We start from the raw sequence: 12,776 nt of genomic DNA, 5'->3' as shown, positions 1-12,776 counted from the left end.
TTGATTAATAGCCCACCTAGCAGGACATAAAAAGAGAGGGTACGGGGGAAAGTGCCATACAGCTAGGTGAAGGCAACCAAAATAATAATACAAAAAAGGCAGACAATGTAGAATTAAAGTAAGAAATATTTATTTCATGCGAAAATGGAGAAACAAAAATGAAGAAAACCAAAATGGCAAAACTAAAATGAAAAAAGTGATACTGATATATATATATTTTGTTATTCACTAATTTAATGTTTTTAAATATTTTATTTAAAAAGATACATAAGCTAAAATGAGAAAGAGTTCAGAAAATGATGTGTCTTTTAAATGAATGTATTATTTTACTGAGCCGGAATAATGTATGTATTACTGCTATTTTATTCATTTTTTAACACGGGCAGGGTCCATTGAGGTCTCCTCTTGGAATGTGGAACTATCCACTTTCAAAGACAACTACTTTATAATGCTATTGACCCATCTACATTATTCTCATTTAACAGATATCATGTTCACCCCCCTCCCGCATTCTTTCGAGGTTCTTCCCTTGTTTCTGCATTGTAAAGTTACCATTCCGAAGGTTGCTTGCTTTGTTAACTCATTCGGCTAGCCTTCTTATATGCGCTTTGCTAGTTCCATTAGAGTAGCCTTTTTGCCACCAACAAGACTCATTACTAAACAATAACCCCCAAGGTGGGGGACTTACCAGCTAGTAATGCCTGAGCGAAGCAAGAGCTTTTAACCAAGCGCTGGGCTCCGTTATTGCCAGTAAAGAGATGCCCCCTTACCCCCTGGGCACCACCCCCCCACCCCCAAGATGGTGGGGTTATATCAGCACGCCAGCATGGTGGCCGGGAGCTGAAAAGCATTATTTGGAGTTGTGAAATAGCACCGACAGAGAGTGCAATCGATTTTACAAGTGGACAAAAAAACTATGAAAAAAGATGTCCACCATTGAAATTGGGAAGAGAATTGCTGGTAGTCCCATCTCTATTTCCATAGGCATCAATGAGAGCAGTGCAGAGAGGTCAGGAGTCAAGTTGTGAAAGTGAGAGTTACGTGTGGGCTCGGGGTGGGGGCTTGGGATGTTGAGAGATAAGGCAGGTAGGGAAACAAGTTTACTGAGGCGCAGGGGGCTGGGAGGGAGGCAGTGGGAGGAGAACCCATCCAATACCAGTACAACCTTTGTATGTGACATACATACTGGACAAAAAGCTCCTATATGGAAATGACAAATTATCAGAGCTCTAAATGAACGTATTTACTATTTTCTTATGCTTACTCTGAAATCCCTCCAGTAAAACGTAGATTTAATTCCATAATCTAAACTAAGATATTTCTCTCCTGTTGCTTTTAATCTTTGCAGAGGAGAGCTCTGCCCTCTCATTAATTTGCTAGAGGGATCTTTAACTATTTCTTTTGATGCTGATCTCACACATGAATGAACATTTTCCGTATTCTATTTCTTAACGCCTTCCTACTACCTCAAATTTCTCTACATTTTTAGGTAAAAAAAACGCCACTAAATTCCATGATTTCAGCACCCATTGAATGTCCGAAGCGTTTCGGCTGGCCGTTTATTTTGCCAGCATGATCGCCCAGACTTAAGTGTACCAAATGTTAGTATCATTTGGAAGACTATTTAAATGTAAATGTATAATGAAGTGCCTTATGCCGGACTTCCCGTAGAAATTGTACATTTAAAGTTGGCATTCATTATCTGACAGTTTGTGAAAACTTTGGCTGGTCACTGTGGTGTCACGTGCCGGGAGAGAACGGTCACGTGACACAAGGAGTGGGAGGAGATTAAAGGAATCACCGGAACTGGCGCGAAACTTTCGCGCCAGTCCGGATTTATGCAAGCTACGAACGAGTCGCGTATCTTTCTTTGCGCAGCGCGCTGTGTTGCTCCGCGAGCCGGGCCTCCCTGGCAGGGGGCCGCGAACACGCTGACACCGCCGCTCGCTCTAGCGGCGGCAGAGCAAACATCACACTGGCGACGAGGCGGGTGTGGACTGCACGCCTCCCAGCACCAGAAGGAGCCGCGGCGTCCACAGACCCACGACAACTCCGCGGAGACCGGTAAGCTTCAGACAACGCCCACGCAAAAAAAAAAAAAAATGTTTTTCTTCTTCCATCTATCTCGTTTCCCACACCAAACAATAAGAGAAAAGATATCTCTGGACACGCGCCGACACCCCAGGATAGCCATTGTGCAGCCCACCACGGCCCGGAACCGCAGCACTTCGCACAACGCTATGTGCCGTCACACCAGGCAGCAAGGATAACCTCACCAGCTACGCTCAGCCCCAAGAACCATCTCACAGAACAACATGTCGAGCCCAAACACAAGCCCAACAAGAATCAGCACCGGTTCCTCATCATCAAGGAGGAGCATCACCGAGGAGCGCAGCGACCCCTCACTGACAACGTTCATGCCGCCATTCGACCCTTTCACCAGCGGAGCAGCAATCCGGTGGGAAATATGGCTACAACAATTTGAGATGCATCTAGAGGCACGAGATATCGCCACACCCAAAAAGATGCGCACCTTCCTCTTGCTCAATGTAGGGTCGGCAGCCCTGCGCCTTTTCAACGCCCTACCAAACCGCGGGAACGACACTGACTACGCAGCGGCGAGGGCTGCGCTCACCAACATGTATAAGCCTGACCTCAATCCGGACTATGAGCGGTTCCATTTCTGCATGGCACGCCAACGCGAGAAGGAAACAGTAGTCAAGTTTCACGCTCGCCTTCGCGAAATGGCCGTAGGCTGTGAGTTCCCGGACGAAGAATTCGCCATTCGCCTCCAGATCATCAATGGAATCTCGTCGGAAAAACTAAGGAGGGCAATCCTGTCAGAGAAGAACATGCGACTCTCACGCATTCTCGAGACTGCACGCCTCCGTGAACAGACAGAGGACCAAGTAGCGGTGATGGAAGCCGCCATCCAGAGACTACCGCTTGACTGCCCCGGACCCGCAGAAGACGTAGCAGCCATCTCCAAACAACAATCAACTCGCCCGAAACAGTACCAGAAGCCGCACCAACCTCAAGGACGAGACCAAGCCTGCAAATGGTGTGGAGGCCCATGGCATAAAGGCGACTCTTGCCCCGCCTGGGGGTCCACGTGCAGAAAATGCAACTGCCTCAACCACTACGCAGCGGTCTGCCTGAACCCACCAAACAAACATGACAAAGACCCAAGCTCCCGCACAACACAAGAACAACGGAGGAGATTTGCACCGAGAGAACACTCCCGCCAACAGACGAGGAGAGGCAAAGCAAGAGCAGTCGACGAGTCCCAAAGATCCCCGAGCTCAAGCGACAGCGATGAGAGCGACTGCAGCTCGTCCCCTGACAGACAGACAAAAGGGAAGAAGAAGAAAGGGAGAAAACCAGTACACCGTGTACACTTAATATCGGCAGTCAAATCAGGCCGATCGCGCCAAAAGAAGAGACCGTCGTGCACAGTCCTATCCAACGGAGACCCACTCAAAGTGATAATTGACACTGGCGCGACAGTTAACGTCATGCCTGTGACGGCTTTCAACAGGCTTCGCCCAAAGCCAACACTCCAAAAGAAGAAAGTCAGGCTATACGCCTATGGATCCAAGAAACCCCTACCAGTGCAAGGATCGTTCAAATCCAACTTTGCGCACAACAACACAAACTGCCGCGCACGGATATACGTCGTAGATGCTGGTTGCGAAACCCTACTAAGCTGCAGAACGGCGGAGAAACTAAAGCTGATACACTTCGCGTTCAGCGTCCAACACGACGAGCTCAGCAACATCCTAGGCCGTCATAAGAAACTATTTCATGGCATCGGATGCCTGAAGGGGAGGTCCATCAAGCTACACATAGACCCCACCGTCGAACCCAAGGCAGTGCGCCACCGACAAATCCCGTTTCACCTGCGAACAGCTGTAGAAGAAGAACTATCCAAACTCGAGGAGGCTGGAATCATCGAAAAAACATCAGGCCCGACCCCGTGGGTCTCACCTATGGTGGTAGCCCAGAAACCGAAACAGCAGAACGCGGTGAGAATATGCATCGACATGAGGCTCCCCAACGTAGCCATCGGCCGAGAGCGCCACGTAACTCCCACCATTGATGAGCTCATCGTAGACCTCACCGGGGCGAAGGTATTCAGCAAACTCGATCTCCGATCAGGATACCACCAGCTAAGACTGTCCAAAGAATCGCGGTACATTACCACGTTTTCGTCCCACCTCGGCATCATGAGGTACAAGCGGCTGAACTTTGGGATCTCATCCGCCGCAGAAGTCTTTCAGCACGAGATCCGTAAAGTCATCACAGGATTAGCTGGGGCCACCAACATCAGTGATGACATCTTGGTATACGCCGCAGACAAGGACGAGCACCACCGGAGACTAGCAGCAGTCCTGGAAAGACTCGAGGGAGCAGGTCTGACGCTCAATGCTGAGAAATGTGAATTTGACAAAGATGAACTATGCTTCTTCGGATACATCTTCAGTGCCGCAGGCGTATCCCCAGACCCATCCAAGGTACAAGACATCAAAGACTTCAAACCTCCCCAGTCTGCATCGGAGGTGCAAAGTTTCATGGGGATGGCAACTTACTGCGCACGTTTCATCCCGGACCTCGCAAGCATCGCGAGTCCCCTCAGAGAACTGACCAAGAAAGACCAAAGATGGGAGTGGACCGAAGTCCACCAGCGAGCATTCCAACAGATCAAGGACGCCCTGTCGGCTACCACAACCATGGCGTTCTTCAACGTAGACCGACAGACTGAGCTCCTCGTAGATGCCAGCCCCGTAGGCCTAGGGGCCATACTAACACAAACAGACAGCGAAGGTAGAGTGTTCCCCATCGCATTTGCCAGCAGGGCCCTCACAAAGCCAGAACAGAATTACGCCCACATCGAAAAGGAGGCCTTAGCAATACTGTGGGGGTGTCGCCACTTCAAGGTGTACCTATTGGGAAAGCAAGCGAAAGTCTTCTCGGACCACAAACCCTTGATACCAATTTTCAGAGGCTCTGCTCCACACCCCCCGGCCCGCATAGAGAAGTGGATGCTGCAACTGCAGCCGTACAACATTGAAGTAGAATATCGGCCAGGCTCAGATAACCCGGCAGACTACCTATCCCGCCATCCGCGACCCGCCACCGACAGCGAACGACATCATGCAAAAGAAACAGACGAGCACGTCTGTCATGTGGTGGCGTGTGCCAGGCCACGAGCCCTGACGCTGCAAGAAATAATGCAAGAAACAAGGGAAGACGCCATCTTGCAACACACTACCTCGGCCATCCAAACGGGAAGTTGGAAGACCTATCTCATGTCTGCATCTCACCGCACCACATCAGCCCAAACCAAGCTCAGAGCACTGTTCGGGATCAGGCACGAACTGTCGATAGCACCAGAGGGAGTGCTCCTGAAAGGCCACCGCATCATTCTACCGGAGTCCCTCGAAGAGAGGGCACTCAAACTAGCACACGGTGGACATCAAGGGATCGTCAAGTCCTCAGCGTACCTCAAGTCCCGGATGTGGATGCCGAACATGCATCAGAGAATCACAGAACTAATCGAGTCATGCGCAGTTTGCCAAGTGTCCAGGAGGCCGGAGAACCCAGAACCGATCGCCAGTGCACCACGGAGCTGCATAAAATGGGACGCAGTCAGCATGGACCACTGCACCATCGCAGGTGAAGGATACTTGCTTGTAGTGATAGATGAATTCAGTAGATACCCCGAAGTAGAACATGTACCATCCACCAATGCAGAAACCACCATCACCACGCTGGAGAAAATATTCGCCACGCACGGGATCCCAAGGAAGGTGAAGAGTGACAATGGACCGTCATTCACCAGCCAAGAGCTGCGAGAGTTTTTCAAAGAGGTGAACGTGAAGCATCAGCGAATTACCCCACGATGGCCTCAGGCCAACGGAGATGCAGAACGCTTCATGGGATCACTAAACAAAGTTATCAGAATTGCCAAAGAGCAAAAACACCCCTGGCTAAAGGCAGTTTACCAATTTCTGAGGACACACCGGCAAACCCCACACTCAGCCACTGGGATCAGTCCAGCAGCCCTCATGTTTGGAGTACCAATACAGGCGGAACTCCCCATACATCCACACTGGGTCGCACCCGAGTTAGACATCCAAGAAATGGATGTGAGGAGGAAGAGGCGCAACGAGCAAGAGAGCGTTGCCAGGCGCGCACACCATCGGGAACTAAACCCCGGAGACACTGTCCTCGTCAAAAACCGGGCACAGCCAAGGAAGATGTCCCTAAATTTCGAAGTCCGTCCACGGACAGTTCAAACCACCAACCACAGCATGGTCACGGCCACCCGAGGAGGGGAGACGGTGACCAGGAACATATCCCACTTCAAGAGAGTACCCACGGAGATGTGGGAAGAACACCCCCTATCCCCGAAAGAAAAGACGGTGGAGACGCCCCAAAGACTCACACCGCCAACCCGCGAAAATACGCCGGAAGAGTCAAGCAGTCCGGGCCCACCAGAGGTCGAGACAGAAGAAGGAACCACCACCGACACCTCGCCCAAAGGACGGAACGCCCGCTACAGCCTGAGGGAGAAGCCCAAACCATCATCCCGCCTAAAAGGGTATGTCATAGACGGGGTATATTGTAAAGGGACTAACAGAAGAGACAATAATCCATACTAAAATGCATTCTATAGCATGTGTGAATTTACCTCCAATTTGGGGAGGAATGTGGTGTCACGTGCCGGGAGAGAACGGTCACGTGACACAAGGAGTGGGAGGAGATTAAAGGAATCACCGGAACTGGCGGTTTCGCGCCAGTCCGGATTTATGCAAGCTACGAACGAGTCGCGTATCTTTCTTTGCGCAGCGCGCTGTGTTGCTCCGCGAGCCGGGCCTCCCTGGCAGGGGGCCGCGAACACGCTGACACCGCCGCTCGCTCTAGCGGCGGCAGAGCAAACATCACAGTCACCATTTAACTTGAAAGCATTATCTCATTCCTCGTTTAGGCTGATAGAAATTACTCGCTACCATGCATTAGATCTTTAAAAAAGTAGCCACCACGATGCACTTCCTACACCCGTTTTCGAGAGCTGCTATTGCTAATGACCATGTACTATAAAGATCAGATATCGAGATCTGAATTCTCCAGACAGGATTTGTGTGCCTAGGTTTGCTGTACCCCTTTCTGTGACCATCAGATACAATAACCAAGCCAACCTTGTTGCTTTACACAGCCTGGCAGATATGTTCCTTGGAATAAACAAAAATGTATATTCAATATAGCCAAGCACTTGTATTCATTCTTAATCCATGTATATGCCAGGTTATCAGGCTTATACTAGTATTAGTATATGTGTGTGCTTACACCATAAATTAGTTTTTAACTTGTGTATGGATTGCAATTGCTCTGTATTCGACCAACCAACCCTTCACAGGCCGTGCCTATAAAGCTCAATTATATTTTTTTATTTTCTTTTCCAACTCCATTTTTCATTTTGCGTCTTTTATATCACCTCTTACCCAGTGAAGCCTATCAGCATTTTTATCCAGGCTAGTTTTCATATGATCAATCTTGCATGTGAGTGAGTCTATTTTGGCCTCTAGTGAGCAAATGCCGACCTTAAGCTACACAAACATTGCTTTAATCTCCGTGTCAAGTTGTTTCGTATTGAAGTCTTCCATTTGTCATGGTGCCTCAAACATAGTTGCGCCTTGCACTTTAGATTTGTTCACTCCCGCATTAGTGTCAAAATAAAGCTTTGCCTGTTTGTCCTGTTTACCCATGTCTCCCTTTTTCCGCCACTCTTCCCTCTCGCTCCTTTTCTTATTTTTCCTCCTCGATAGATGTATCAAGGACTTCACAAGATCTTCTGGTGCCTGTGTGCCCTACCCAGTTTGCCAAACCACCTGCACAGGATTTATGTTCAGTCTCTGTTCCGGGGGCAATCCTCCATGATACCTGTCACCCCCGGGCGCCCGCTATCCTTTGGTCTGTAAGGCTCTAGACACAGTTGGTGAGACCACCTTGGGAACCAGTGGCACTGTGGGTGGCCCAGTATCCATGGGCACACAACGTCCCTCATCTCCAGCCTGACCAGCGTCCAGTCATAAAGGCTGCAGCACAGCTCACTGCTGACTGGATCACCGGGCCCCGTTGCACACGACCAAGACTGCCAAGCCCCCAAACCCCTGAACACGATCCGGACGGATGACTCCATCTGCCAGGGGTCCTAAACACTGCACTCTGTCAGGGCCGATGTCTGCCACTGTGACAATCCTCCAGCTCAGCATACAGGCAGCTACTTTCCGGGTCTGTTCCTTCGGGTGGAGCAGCTTCTTCTGGATCTTCCAGGCAGGCCATCTTCACACCCAGTGATCGTGCCTGTGATGGTGAAAGAAATCTTCTGAAGATCGTCCTGTAGAGGAGGTCCCAAATAAAGCCTGCACTCCCATCGCCCATTTTGAAGTACCAGGAACGTTCACACCAAAATATGTGACGTATGATGAGCAAATAAACCAGCTGAGAGCCGCAGTAGAGCGCTGCCAAGTACCCATAAGAAAAGCAACACCATTGAAGTACCAATACCCAGACAACCATGGACAGTAAGGTATCTATTGAGAAAACCCTACCAACAAATGAGACGAAATGAAGATTGCCTAAGTACCGTCCTGGAAGAAACCAAAAAGTCCTTAATGGAAGATGAATGGTGACGTCATGAGAGCCCGGACAGACTCACAGATAGAACAAATGATGAACCAAAAATGACACAAGGAGACGAAATGCCATGAGAAAAGAGATTGTGAGCATAAAGTAATAGAAAGCTATCAAAGCAGAATAGAGTTAAGCTGTAAGCAGGATGAAGATATTCAACCAGCTAACGTCTGTACATATGATTGAAACTGCAAGAAAGCTAAGAAAACAGTGAGGCTTGCTATGCTAAGTAGAAGAATAGCGCGGCAAGCGCCATTATACATAATCTACCGCAAAATGAAGCACAGTATTATAAGTGTGATCCACTTTGCACGAAAAGCAGAATCAACTCAAGTTACTAGAGGCCAAACAAGACAAGATTCATATTCTAGCAAAATGAGAAGAGACGGCTGAATCTAAACTCAGCAGATGCAACTTGTGCCAAGAGAGCCAAGGTCATACCAATAGAAGGAACGAACAGTAGCTGCATCTAATTGAAACTTAAGAACAGAATATCCTGTCTCTGAAAGGTCAAGATAAGGAAGCGTAGGCAGCTGGCAAGCCGAATAAGAATTAAATGCACGAATTTAGAGAAACTAGTCAAATTCACGGTGTCTGCATCACGTGACCATCCGAGCGAGGAGAAGCACAAGTTCACACCTATGCTTGGAATCCGCCCAGGAAGAGATATCGGAACCTTCCCAAACAGAAGATGCAGTTTCGAGGCCAACCACAGTAACATAATTGACACATTGTTGTTGAATTGATGAGTGATTGTAACCTTAATTGGAGGAAGGCCGGGTAGCTGAGGGGGCACCCTGCACCTGGCTGACCATTCTGCGTGCTGCTAAGTAAAGTGGAAATTTATGCATGGGGTTGGTGCCAACCCAATCACAATGGACCAAATAATCTAGGGTCCTATATTTAGTAGAACCAAAGGGGGGTCGTACTTTTAGTGACCTCTACAGTAGTCATTTTGAAGGAAGGGCTTAGACGCCCTCCTGACAGTATTTACCCAATCCCCTCACTCCGTTACCATATACAGATATAGCAACTATATTAAAGTTACCTTTTCCGAACCAATAGCAATGCTTATTAACTTTTGAGTGTTACACGTCACTCATGATGAATTTTCAGTATAAATGATGTGTTTTTTATGAAGTTCTTTGGAGTTGAAGTGAGACAGACTATCGCATCACTGCTGATTGCCATGACTCCCTGTTTTTTGTACTTGTCATTGAATGGACTCCCTTTGCCAAACCATTGAGTTGTCCTTATTGATTGGTGTTGGTGTAATAAATCTGCACCCCCATCCATCTCAAGGTGCAGCTATCTCATCTTAAAGTACTCTCGGAGCAAACCTCGGCTCTATGGGCCAGCCCGGGGTCTCCTGAGTACACTTGGAAGCAGAGATTGGATGGTTATCGATTATCGATTATTGATTTGAATAAGACACCTATTGACCGTCGACATAAAGTAACTCTAGGTCTTCGGCAATATCACAAGTCCTTTTCCATTCAGCTGAGTAGACTGTGAAGCTCCCCGTAAACAATGGTAACATAAAGAGACTGCAGGCAGGGCCTGAAGGTACCCGTGTTCCCCACGCATCCCTTCCCATTCCTACAGGCAGCTGAATGGGCAAAAAAACGAAGAAGGCGGTAGCAAAGGTGGTGATCCCGAGGGTCCAGAGAAGAACCATGCGAACGGTGAGTGAAAAAGACTAATGTTCTAGCAAAAGTGCATGCTCTAGAACAAGTAACAGGAAACGGTAATGGAGGGAGGCGGGAAAAAACTAAAAATAGTTAGAAGTAGAGAAGACTGTATATATATAAGGGGATAATGACTGGAGAATAATTAAATAAATAAAGGTTACCGGGGAGGACACCCGAGAAGAGAGAGGCTACCGGGGCAGACACCCGAGAAGTGATAGGATTTGCCTTATTCCTACCCTTTAATATAACAGCTAGAAGAAATGTGTACCCAGAGTCCCACATAATGGGGAACAAATAGACAACCACAACTGTTAAAGACGTCGTGAAAGGGATCCGTTTACACTCCATGAAGGGGTAATGATTAGAGGCAGAGATATCTGTGTCCAGCTGGTGTTTGTCTAGTCTGTCAAGCGTCTGTTTTACATGTTTTTTTGTTGTGACGTCATATGAGGAAAAAAAAATCTTGAGAAAACTGATTTAAATTTTATGTGATTGAAGAGCTGAGAAAGAATCGCATATGAATTGATGTTTTTGAGTAAATTAGAAGGTATCAAATTTTGTGGACATTTTTTTGGATTGGAGCTTGCAGTGTTTGGTGCTCGCTCATATTGTTAGAAGTTGTTTAAGCCACATGAAAGCGTTGACAAGTGTTATATAAGAGGAAAAGGGAACAGATTTAAGCATGGAAGATATGACTCCATTGGCACACTTATGCAAGCAGTTGCCGAAACACGCACCCAAGCTAAAGAAATACAGTACCAAGTGGGTTAAAGGAACTGCCCACAAGATGTTCATGCCATGGCCACAAAATGGGTCCTTATCCAAAGCCGTCTTGCAACATATGATGACATATTTGCATGCCACACATACAGGCAAGAAGTTAGAAAAACGCCTTGCTGTTCTCGAGTTGTGGAAAATGTATGAGCAGGGAAAGGAGGAAGAGCCACTGACAGATTGGATACTTAATGTAAGTACAGAGGGGGGTGAGATGCCTACCGTGCCACACTCCCCATCCAAAACAAAAATTGAAGAAAGCAAGGATGAGGGATTATACCCACTGAGAGAACTCAAAGCAGCCACGGGGTACAGCAACCCTGCATGTGAGTCACCTACCTAGTAGTGATGAAAATCAAGGGAAAGATAAGGATAAGAATATTGCCTCCGCAGTCCCAAGGGACAAGGAGAGACGTGATGACGAAAGAAGGGATCAGGCACAGACAAGCGCATCTCTCGACAAAGAGAGAGAAGGGGAGAGATGGAAGGGAAGCGAAGATAGAACTGATGAGATAGCATTCGCAAAAGACGAATGGATGGGAGGGCACACTTTTTTGAAACTCGATGGCAAAGGCATTGATGACGCGAAACAAAAAGAAAGGTTAGATGAGACACAGAGAAAGGGGAAAGAGAAGGAGTTGAGAGACGAAAGGATAAGAAAGAAAGACATACAAAAGCGAGAACAGCTATATCGCGAAGAGCAAGAAAAACAGCTTGATCGCAAACTAAGAGCAGCCAATGACCAAGACAGACAGAAACAGCAACGGTTAGACGAAGAGCGAAGGATACGTGGGAAAAGAATAAAGAGACGAAGAGATGAGGACATTCGAAGGGCAGATGAAAGTAGAAATGAAAAGAGAAAGAAGATAGGGTCAGAGAAGAGGCGAGGAAATGCAAAGAATTTGATGATGATGTAGAGCGTAAACGAAGACAGAGAGCACGCAATCTTGAATATCTGGGGAGAGAGGTTAAAAAACCCGCTCCAGTTGTAGACTGGGAAGATATCGAAGAATTCTTTCCTGAGGACGATTCAGTACCAGGCAAGTCTAGAGCAAATATTGACGATGACGTTGGTTTATAATCATACAATCGAATGTCAAAATGTCGAAAGTCATAATCTCGAAAAAAAATGTCAAAAACAAAAAGTCGCATTTTTTTATTACGTTTTTGATTCGAAATGGGGGGTTCCCCCGAACTCCCCTTTGTTTTAGTTATTTTTTTTACCCTTTTTTTTTATTCCTGGACCCCAAAAAATATATATAAATAAAAAAATAAAAAATTCAACATTATTGTTTTCTATATTATGACTTTCGACATTATTCATTCGATATTTTGACTGCACACCGACTTTGACACCAGAATCATCGGAGAAACAATCGATAGAATATATGATGAAATGGGCTAGAACAAATACCCAAAGAAGAGGGGGAAGACGAGGGCCTGGAGAGTACTAAGCTGTATGACACTGAGGATGTCACCCGAAGTAGTGGGAATAGAGAGCTATCACTGGATAGATTAGAAATAAGTAGGATCAAAGAGGATACGAGAAGTCGCACTAGTTGGGGACAGGCAATGTCCGACTCCGAAAGGGAGGAGCACGAGGAAAATGAGGAA

At 47.3% G+C, this 12,776-nt stretch overlaps 1 protein-coding gene across 2 annotated transcripts in view; it reads right to left on the bottom strand.

Moving 5' to 3' along the window:
- The window catches only part of FLT3 (fms related receptor tyrosine kinase 3), an 842,728-nt gene that overhangs the window by 414,894 nt on the left and 415,058 nt on the right, over positions 1–12,776 (bottom strand). The window lies entirely within an intron of this gene.

Source organism: Ambystoma mexicanum, chromosome 7q, assembly GCF_040938575.1.
Source record: "Ambystoma mexicanum isolate Mex_15411 chromosome 7q, UKY_AmexF1_1, whole genome shotgun sequence".
NCBI classification, from domain to species: Eukaryota; Metazoa; Chordata; class Amphibia; order Caudata; family Ambystomatidae; genus Ambystoma; species Ambystoma mexicanum.
This window is presented reverse-complemented; position numbering and strand designations above follow the sequence as displayed.